The sequence below is a fragment of the Pinus tabuliformis genome, chromosome 3_1 (genome assembly GCF_031772625.1).
Source record: "Pinus tabuliformis cultivar Carrire ecotype Pingquan chromosome 3_1, CPIR1, whole genome shotgun sequence".
In the NCBI taxonomy this organism is placed as follows: domain Eukaryota; kingdom Viridiplantae; phylum Streptophyta; class Pinopsida; order Pinales; family Pinaceae; genus Pinus; species Pinus tabuliformis.
In genome coordinates, this window is record NC_142301.1 from 322,520,423 (window position 1) to 322,532,276 (window position 11,854).

Consider the following 11,854-nt stretch of genomic DNA (forward strand, 5'->3'; position numbering starts at 1 on the left):
TTTGTGTGTTCATAGAAATTGGAATAGTTGCATTGAAAAAGGAAATGCATTTTGTACATTGTTTGATGCATACTCTTTGTCTCTCCCCTTCCAAAATTTAAATATAAAAAAAAGAGGAGAGAACATACAGTAAATAAAACCACAAATATTGTATTTATTTATTTATTAAAATAGAGAATAATTATGAAAGCTACATTGTCTTCTTGGGATAGATCAATTGGCAATGTCCGCGGAAATGAAGTCTCACCACACGGAAGTATTGGGTTCAAATCTTGTGCTATCCCCTCGATTGGGGTGAGAAGTTGGACATAATGAAGATATAGCCCTACCAAGATTACAATTTTTTTTTGTAAAATATACAATGTGATGGACAATCTGTCCTTTTACAAAATGTGACTTGTTACTTATAGCCTTTTTTGGTTACAATGCCACAGGTAAATTCCATGGGTGAATGTGTTGGGTGTGGAGCCTGATTATCTTCTTTATTCAGAGGTATCACCGCATTGGACCCTAGTTCGTAACGGGATGGAAACACTGCCCATCGTTTAATCACCATTAGGGGGGTCTAGGGGGGGCTATGGCGATTTTATGAGCCACACCTTGGAGGGGGTTCAGGGGCACCGCCCCGAAAGCTAAAAATAAATGTAAAATTTCCTTGTAAAATATTCTAATTTCATAGTCAATCTGATCTATTCATTAGGCGGATGATATGATGGTAGAAGTTATGTTTAATTTAGGGTTCTTTTTCCCTAGAAGGCAACCCCTTGCTATATATGAGGGAGTTGTATTGCGGGTTGATTGGTGTGTGTATTCTAAGCAAGAAAGGGAGAGGAGATTGTGTGAGAATGAAGAGGGAATTACAATGGATCTGTTGTAGGTTGTATCTGTTCATTTTTTTGGATAATATAAAGTAAGGATGGGTTATTTCTTCGTCGATGTAGCCCAAATTGGGTGAACCACGTATATCTATGTCTCTCTTGTTTTATGCGTTTTTTGTGTTTATATGTCTACAATATTTTATGTGTTCCATTGCTCTGTAATATATAATTTTCTAACAAATGGTATCAGAGCCGATGGTCTATTTGGCTGATAAACTCGCAAGAGAGAAGGGTTCCCTAGTTCGAGTGGGAGAAATGGAGGAAGATGGTAAGTTTAGGGTCAAAAAATTCAATGTCCAAAACTGCCAGCTGCGGAAGATGCAAATGGAAGATTATTTGTATTAGAAATATTTGTACCTACCATAGAGCGGAAAGAAAAAGAAGCCGACGAGTATGACATACATAGAATGGGATATTCTCGACATGACGGTACTTGGAACAATACGGATGTTCCTGGCGGCATTGGTAGCTTTTAATATTTCAAAGGAAATGACAACATAGGGTTTAATGTTAGTATTGGCCAAACTATATGAAAAACCCTCAGCCTCAAATAAGGTATTTCTTACGAAGTGTTTATTTAATATGAAGATGTCAGAAGGTGGATCTATTGTTGATCATTTAAATGAATTTAATACGGTTACCAATCAGTTAAGTTCTATAGGGGTAAATTTTGATGATGAAGTGAGGGCCCTGTTATTTCTATGCTCATTTCTAGAGAGTTGGAATGGTTTAGTTATGGCCATTAGTACCTTTGTCTCTGGATCTAGTACTTTAAAGTTTGATGATGTTGTTAGTGCAATCCTTAGCGATGAAATGCGATGGAAAATATCAGGTGAGACATCAGGTAATGATTTGACTGCAAAGAATAGGGGAAGAAAAATGGAAAGAAGAAAGAGCCCAGGACATCGCAGTAAGTCAAGGAAAGGCAAATCCAAGTCTAGATCGGGGATAGTGTGATGGAAATACAGGAAGAAAGGACACCTGAAGAAAGAATACAAGTCTCAGAAGGGAAAATAAGGAGACACGCAACAATTAAAAAATCATGAAGTGAATGTGACAAGTGATGTGTTGCAAGATGCTTTGATTCTTTCTTTAGAAAATATTATTGATGCTTGTGTGGTAGATTCAGGGGCCTCATTCCATGCCACACCTGATAGGAAAGATTTGCATGATTATGTTCAAGGAGATTTTGGATAGGTTCGTTTGGGTGATGATAAACCTTGTAAACTCATTGGAATGGGTAAAGATTTCATTAAACAACAGAATGGAAACCAATGGCTACTAAAGGAGGTAAGTCATGTTCCAGATCTGAAGAAAAATCCAATTTCAAGAGGGTAGTTGGGAGGTGAAGGATGTGTAACTACTTTTACATATAAATCTTGGAAGGTCACTAAAGGATTCCTAGTAATAACAAAAGGAGAAAAGGTTGGTACATTGTATTTATGCAATGGTATTTGTAGTTTTGTTAATGCTTTAACCTCTACAGGAGCAAATACAACACTGTGGCATCATAGGCTCAGGTGCATGAGTGAGAAGGGGATGCACATTATTCACTCAAGAAATTTGTTGCTAGGTTTGAAGCATGTTGATTTGGAATTCCGTGAGAATTTTGTTTATGGAAAATAGAAGAGAGTCAGATTCCTCAGAGTTTTGAAAGAAAAGAAGAGAGAAAAATTAGAGCTTGTGCATACATATGTATGGGGATATACTTAGGTATCATCTATTATGAAACCAACTCACAAAAATATAGAAAAGAGAGATAAACGCCTTACAATTTAGCCTCTTCAAGGGGGAAACCTCCTTTACATTACACAAATGAACAATTCTTGGATGATACAAATGACAAGACCTCCTTTCTATATATAGGAGTCTAAGGGGTCATAATATAATCAGAGCTGACATAAAAATAATAATGTAAGGGCACAATAATAACAATAGTGGGATTCTATGGGGCACAATAATAACAATATGGGGACTACATAGGCACAACAATATAATAAGGGGGTTGTACTAATAAAAATAAGGGGTTACATTAGTAGTAAAGGGACTTAAAATGCCCGTCTCCTTCAAAAAGTGTTGTCCTCAACACTTGAGTAGTTCTTGATGCTTCTGTATAAAATTCTTGTCCTCCCATGTGGAATCTTCAGTGGGTAATTTCTTCCACTTGATGAGATACTATGAAATTGATCGATTTCATAGCTGTTAGGTTCTTGTTTCTGTGACTGCTCTAGGTTCCAATATGGTTTTTCCTTCCTCGTCAAGTTCTGGCAATATTGTTTGAACTGGGATATTCTGCAACTTTTGAATGAGTGGCCACACTTCTTCTTCCGACTTCCATTCATCACTTTCTTCATTTATCCAATCTGGTTGGATAATAGAAATAGCACAAAACAATTCTTCCACATCCTCATCCTTTCTTGAGAGTGCATTTGCAACAACATTTTTCTTCCCTTTTTTGTAGATGATTTCAAAGTCATAACCCAACATATTTGTGAACCATTGTTTCTGTTCTTCTAAAGATAATCTTTGTTCTAAAAGGTATTTAAGACTATCATGATCCATTTTTACCTTGAAGTGTTTTCCCATTAGGTAAGGTTGCCATTTCTTAAGTGCATGTAGTATTCCTAACATTTCCTTCTCATAAATAGCTTTCTTGAGATGTACCCATAAAAATACCCAATCGCCTACATCAAAACTTCTTTTGCTACGATGTTGATCTGCGTGTTGTTTCATTTGATTATGCACCAAAGTGGCATTATCCTTTAAAAGTTAGAGAACTTGTTGTTGATGCTTGATGTGATATTTCACTGCTTGAATCTTTTTCTTCTTGATATTTCCTTATATCTTGAGAGTTTGAGGAGTGTTAATTTCTTCCAATGCATTACAAGATATGGTTGGATTCATTTCTTGATGCTCGATGTGATCTTTCACTTCTTGAACATTTTTCTTCTTGATATGTCCTCCTATATTGATAGTTTGAGGAGTGGTAATTCCGACCAATGCATTACAAGATATGGTGGATTCATTTCTTCTTTCTCGATGTGATCTTTCACTTCTTGAACCTTTTTCTTCTTGATATGTCCTTCTATCTTGAGAGTTTGAGGAGTGGTATTTCTTGCCAATGGTTTACAAGATATGGTCAGATTCAGTTCTTCTTTCTCTGGGGTTGGTTCCTAGTGTATATCCTCTTCTTTTGATGTTTCTTGATCCTTTTCTTCCTCCTCTTCATAATCTATGTAAAATAATTTCTTCTCAGCACACTTATGACCTTTAGTGTATTTTCTATCACAATTGTAACAAAGCCTTTTTTCTCTTTTTTATTCCAATTGTTGTGGCGTATACCTTGTAGGTTGTGGAAGGCTAGGAGAAAAAACACTTCCATAATTATAGTCATGAGTGGTGGGATTCCTTGTTTCCATAATTTTGCTTTCAATTTTTCTTGCCAACCTGAATGCCTTCTCCAATGAAACAGGTTCTGAAAGATGAACCTCATTTTGTGTTGGGCGCAGGATCCCCCAAGGGCAGTTTTGGGGCTTAGAGCCCATATTTTGGTCAAATGTTTTAATTCCAATGTAAAGACTCTGCATTTTGTGGGCACGGAGTGCATAGTTGTTAAAGAGTCATAGGGTTGTCCGCCCTTATTCTGATAATGTAATGTTGGCTGTAGAAGATCTACCCATGGTCTGTGAACATACAGCTAAGCTCTAAGTAGATAAAAATCAATCAAGGAGACACAAGATGAAGAAGATATGATGTATGAGAGATAGCTCTAAGTAAAAGTCTATGTTTTGGGTCGTAGCATAGGTAGAGGCTCTGCAGTTGAGTGCGCAGAGGCCTAGTAGTCCGCAATTGAGTGTGCAGGGCGAGTCGAGTCTATAATCATATGAAAGTATTAATAAAGAGAAGTTTTCTATCATTTATGCGTATTTATTTCTTGTTTATGCATCTGTTATATCGGGTAGGAATTTCACTTCTAATGCTTATATGATGCATGAATGAGTATAATTGTATTGGTTAAGTGAAAGCATGTAAGAACATCTGTTTACACGAAGCTAACTAAGATATTTTAATAAGATAAGTATGATACTTAGCGTATTTTGGGGAAAATATCACAGTTCATTGCCCTAGAGGCACAAAAGCATCTCAGCCCTGGTCAGGGTTTTGTGAAAGCCGATTGTAACACTTCACGAAGGTACTGAAGGGTGGAATAGAGCACGAAGCAACCTGTGCGAAGGTAGGTAGAGTTCAAATAAACCGACATCACAACCATCTCAAGGGTGTAGAAACTTGGTTCCAGCATCCCCCCATACTGCTTCAGGTGAGACTTCAGTCTGCGCTCCATGGGCTGATGCCGAAAGGGCCAGTAGTGTAGGGATTTGTTTGGCTAACTAACACTAAACCTGGGTCAGGCCCCTATAAGCCAACAAATGGTTCCGTTGCCAGGACCGTAATCTGCATGAGAGATGAGTGAAGTCGTATCACTAGAATCCAACTAAGAAAGAAATTAAAGGTTGGTTGGACAGAAGAATTCACAAGTTCGCGTTGCATGAGAACAGAAACCTGTGACTATCAAAAGAATAGTGGCTAGATAGCTACTTGTATATGGAAATCCATGAAATATTTTTCGCATCCTTCCCTACTGAGTTATACAAGTGGATCATGAAGCTAGCAGATAGCCAAGGAAGGTGGAAACTTGATGGTCCTATTGTGTGGACCCCAGAGCTAGTGCGCAGGTTGAAAGCATCAGAGGATAAGATCACACGCACCGTCGATCATTGGCTCAATCACATTATAGGAGGATTTTTTACTGAGTTCGCGGTCGACACCTCAGTCAGCTATAGCGAGGCAGAGTGATGCTTTCTCAAAGGACCACGAGGTAAGTACATAAAATCTTTGAATACTTAGATTAAAATGTTGTTGTGCGAAAAGAAGGTTATGCAGTTACCTTGATGTTCGGGGCTACAGGAAGCGGAAAGGTTTATAGGAACGAAGGAAATAAGGGTATAGAAAATAGCCCCTTGATTTCACCTCCACGAGGGGACGAGGAAGAGCTCGTGAAGGTCTCTCTGCAAAGTGATATTCATCTGATAATACAAAGAATTCCGCGAATACCACCACTGCCCACACCACCACCAGCTTCATCACCATCACCTCCAACTTCACCCGTACCAACTCCACCATCACCGCGATCCAGTATGGCAAGCACAATGAAGTCGCCTATGTTCAAAGGTTTGGGAAATGAGGATCCAGACCAATTCTGGTTCATTGTAAGGGTTGTATGGGAAGCACAAGGTGTTATAGATGACCATATAAAGAAAGCGATGCTGGTTAGTGCCCTGCAGGATCATGTGCTGACCTGGTATATTAAGTACTCCAACGATAACCCAAATGGGAGAGTCATGGATATCCAAACAATGATAAATAGAGAATTTAGCAGGCCTAAATCTGAGGCATAGTTGATTGTGGGATTCAAAGAGATCATGATGTTACCAAGTGAGATGCCTTGGGAACTAGATTAGAGGCTGAAATGTACGATCTGTGAAGCCAATATGAATCTAATGGATGGACAATATCACGAGTGGTTTGTAGCTTCGCTACTACCACATTTAAGGAGTGTGTTATTGCAACAGAAGATAACAAGTCAGGCAGAGGCCTTAGAGATTGCTATGAGGCTACATGAGACTCCGATGTAAGATCCTAACCTAGGAGTTCAGCAGATCCACGCGCAACTGAAGAATCTGTGCCTTGAGATGCAAATTCTAAAACATGCTAGGATTGTTCAGCCAGAGGTACATGAAGAAATGTGGTGTTTAAAATGAAAAAGTCAGGGTCATGACAAAGACCACTGTTTGGTTTTTACAAATTACCTTTCAGGAGGAGGACCGATGCCTTTAAGACTGGAAGCTCAAGCAGGACCTATCGTGACACTTGCTTTGTGGGGGGATATCTGTCACATAGCATAAAAAATTGCCATGGATAACTGCCACTTGTTATAGAAGTATATGCAAACTCCATAATAGTTGTTCTGTAACTTTTGTAGGTCAGTGGGACATGACGAGCATACTTGCAGGAGCTATGAGTTGATGATGGATAGAACTCCCACCTACAGAGTTCAGGCTGAAATGCAGCCCCTTGACCAGAATGTCGGAATGGCACGAACAGGATTTCAGGGGTGCGGATGAGGCCGAGGTGGAGGAGGACCTAGTAAAGGTGGCGGACAATTGATTTGCTATAATTGCGAAGGACCAAGAAACTATGCCCGTGATTTCACTAATCCAACATGCCTGTCGTGCAAGTATTGCATGTTGTTTGATCATGAGACAAAATATTTTCATACCACCTCCCTCGACTCAGAAACTGCAGATGATGAAGTCTGAGTCACACGAGGAAGATCCGAACGTCAACATAGTGCTCCGAAGTGGAATTGAGATGGGAGATGACAAAGGAGAACAACCGAAAGATAGTACATGGGTTCACAAAGCCCCAGTGAAAGTAGATAAGTTTGATTTGGAGTGCACTTGGGAAACCTGCATGGAAGCTAAGAGGAGCTTCGCTGAGGCCTCCACTTCAGGAAGCAAAGATAAGCCTGAGCTGGAGATGGACCCATCCATGCTCACAAATTTCTTGGAAACTTGTATGAAGTTACTGTGCGACGGTAAGGCTATGAAAGGGTTACACGAGCTCATCAAAAGATGTGCTGGGACCACTCCAGGTGAACTGCCCATAGTCCACAAGATTGAAAAACATAAGACAAGAACGAGATGAGAAATGAGACTCACCACGCAGATCGGAGAATACGAAATGGATCAAGTCATTCTAGATTTTGGATCAGATGTGAATGTTCTGCCAAAACAGACATTGGAGCGAATGGGGAGACCTACACTACAATGGTTCCCAACTCAGCTAAGGATGGCGAATCAGCAGAAAATAATACCCATTGGGCTATTGTAGGGAATAACTATGGATATCGAGGGAGCAAGCGCGCTGGCATATTTCAAATTGATAATGATTGTTGATGACAACAATCCCTACCCCGTGCTCCTGGGAATTCACTGGGCTACTGATATAAATGGGATAATTAATCTAAAGAAGTGCAAGATGATCTTTGAAAATAAATCACTACGCGTAGTTATACCCCTAGACCCTGCTGAAGGATCACACAATATGGAACCGGTTTGCGACTATGAAAGTGATAATGATCTGGACTTTATCTATAAGATAATAGCATGAGACTAAGACTGGGTGAATCCCACCGTGGATGGGCAGATTACGTGGGAGCGCGAGAGCTCCTACACTTTGGATTCTGATGAAGAAGTGGAACGATGGAAGAATCGGTTACACAAAGTAACTATGTTGAATTGCAATATGATTACCCAGTCGTTGCATTGTGTGTCGACAGAAGTAAGAGATCTACCTACTTATGATGGTCCAAATTAGGTAGATACCTTCTTGGATGTGTTTGAAAGGGAGGTGTCAGAAAAGCAACGTTTCCAGGCCTTGGACTGGGTACTATGCGCTATGCCCGCAGGATGGTGGGGTATGCACAAAGGAAGCTTTAACGATTGGCATGAATGTAGGAGAATGATGCGAGTATGATTTGGGAAGCCTAAGATGCGACTGACAGAAAAGCACAATGGGTAGGATGATCCACACATGCATCTGGCCAAGTGGACTCAGGCCTATGGAGAAGAGCCCCACCCTGCACAGATGCACATGTACTCCACACTAAAATACCTTTTCAATAAGCATGTGTTGGGGGGGCGAATTTGTAGATGGATCTTAATGTTGGGAAGACATTATGTAGGAATAGAAACTGCGCAGAAGATTCTCCACGCAGGGTTGTGGTGGCAAACCCTTCATCAAGATTCAAAAGCTTATTATAAGGCATGTGATGTATGTCAAAGAACAAGCAGGCCATCACATAGGGATGAAATGCCTTTGAATCCACAAATGGCTAACGGTACAGTGGAGGCATTCAACAAGTTCTTGAAAACGTGCTGACCAAGGTATGCAATGCTCAGCGAAGTAATTGGGATCTGTGCATACCTGTAGTATTATGGGCTTATCGGATGACATGTAAGAAGATAACGGGACATACACCTTTTAGGCTTGTCTATGGAGTGGAAGTCGTAATGCCTATGGAATACATCGTGCCTAGTCTACGCATAACAACACTCACAGGTATGACAGATCACGGAGCCCTGGAGGAGAGGCTCGCGCAACTAGATGAGCTCGAAGAAGAATGATTTTTGGTTGGATTTCACCAGCAGGTTTAAAAGCAGCGTGAAAAAGCATCGCATGACCGACATATTATGTTGCGCACATTCAAGGTAAATGATCTGGTTTTGTTGTATGATAGTAAGTTTGATAAATTCCTCGGAAAATTCAGGATGCACTGGTTAGAGCCATATATTATTAAGGAGATTACTGATGGAGGCACGGTGCAGTTGGTAAAGTTAAATGGAGAACCCTTCCCAGGAAAGGTGAATGGCAGTCGCTTGAAGCCATACACTGGTGATCCAACGATTTGGTTATATGAAAGTGGCATAGTCTTAGCACTCCAGGGAGTTGAAGGGAGGTGCGGGACTATAAAATACTCTGCTTGGGAACTACGCGATGTTAGGATTGCGCGCAGTAGCGAAGTATCACAAGGTCTGCGACCGCACGAAGATAGTTATGCTGGCGCGCAATTTGGCCAGAAAGTGACCATTAAAGTCACTATTCATGACTTGATGGTTGGTTTCAGGCCAAATGGAGTGGGCGACATGCATTTAAGGTGAACTTTATGGGCTAGATTCTTGAAAATCTACCGCCAATCTAGCATTAATGGACTGAATGTGGGGGGAATGGTCGAACTCAAATTCAAAAGTCGCTATAAATTACAAGTGGCTGTCTAGCAAACAACACTTGACATTTTGAGAACTGATTTGTTTCGTGCTCAAGTATTCATGAACCGAGACTTATTCGAGACTCCGAAAGCGAATTCGTTGTTTGATCGATTACCAGAGACACTGAAAGAACTGTGGAATAGCACTACGTTAGCACCCAAAGAAGCAATGGACACAAGAGTAGTGACAACCAAGGAAGCTGCGCAGGAAATTTCGGAAGTGGAAGCCCTAGAGAGCGCCCGAATAATCGTTGAGGTCCCTAAATCACTGCGAACACCGAGACCCAAGAAGGATGAATAGGCCATGATCTCGGTGCCCGTCTTGCCCCAAAATCCACTGAGGACCAAGCTCACATTGTAGGAAAAGGGAAAGGCCATTAATCTGGAGGCTGATGAGGAGGAAGAGTTTGAAGAAATCCTGGTGGAGGAGGAGGATGTAGAGATGGAAGTCGAAACCGAGGGAGCAGACCCTATCACCAGGCTGTCAGAATATGTTCCTCTGCGCAAGGGTAAAGCCAAGGTTCCAAAGGGTATAGATGAGTGAAAGAGCTCTCTACAAACCTCGCTGCTCCCTAATGATATTATTTTTGAGGGACTGCACTTGGGGCGGGTTCCTACGTTGAAATTTGAAGATTGGGACCTCGTAGACCATGAGAAGTTCCCACATTTAGTGACAGAAAAGCTAATGTGCTAGAAGATAGACGTGCCGGCTGGAATGATTGAATTGGAGCCACGCAAATGGCTCAGAGGTGTCAAGAAAGCAGGGTTACTAAACTTGCTCTGGGTTCCGCATTACAACTGCACCCTAGTGACCGTTTTCGTCATCAGGTAGCTACTTTGCTTGGTGCCCGATGGGTGCTTATGGCTAGAGGAGCCCATACCCATCACAGACCATCTGATTCACCAGATTACATGGCTACCTTGCTTAGGGGAGAATCCAACAAACATTTCAGAGGGAAAAGGTGGCGAGTTGGCCCTCGCAGAGGCCATGAAAAAGAAGTTTAAGTTGGAGAAGAAGAAGCGAGGGTATGCCATCTCCAACATCAACAACCTTGTAGTCAAGGTCGCGACACATATATTGGTAGGGAAGGTGATGCAGAAGTGCCACGCGGATGAGGTGCCCGCGCTAGTCGTTGCACTAGCGACGCAATGCGTAGAAGGGGTCCAATTCGACTGGGCAAACTATCTATGTGGTGAGTTCCTTGCGAACTACCATGAGGCACATGAGCACAGAAAAACGTTTCATTACGCATGGCTCTTGTTGTCGATAGTACTGGTGGCATGGGAGCTGCCCGAAGATAGACAATTCCCTTTGATCACGCCAGACCTCCCAGAGGCAGCGAAGTACACTTCTTTGTGGGCGACCAAGGACGCACAGTGGATAAAAGAAAGCAAGATATTTTGGGTGCTAATGGAGATGAACATCCGGATGGGGATCAATTGCAAGCCACAGTTATCACCCACTGTATACAACAGTTTGCAGAGCTTTGCAGAGTTCAAAGCAGATTTCCACCATGTATTCATCAAGGCACGGAAGGACCCTACGAAGACGTGGCATGATTTACTGTATTTGGTGATTGACTGTTATGAAACCAGCTCAAGAAAAGATAGAAAAGATAGATCAACGCCTTAGAATTTAGCCTCTTCGAGGGGGCAACCTCCTTTACATTACATAAATGAACAATTCTTGGATGATACAAATGACAAAACCTCCTTTCTATATATAGGAGTCTAAAGAGTCACAATATAATCCAGCAGACCTAACAATAATAATATAAAGCCACAAAAATAACAATAGAGGGATTCTATGGGGCACAGAAATAACAATATGGGGGTAATAGGGGCACAACAATATAAATAAGGGGTATAACTACAATAGTAATGGGGTAATCACTAGTATTATAGGGACCCAACATGCCCCTCTCCTTCAAAAAAGTGTTGTCCTCAACGCTTGAGCAGTTCTGGATACTTCTGCATAAAATTCTCATCCTCCCATGTGGAATCTTCAGCGGATAAGTTCTTCCACTTGATAAGATACTCTGAAATTGATCGATTTCGTAGCTGTCGAGTTCTTGTTTCTGTGACTGCT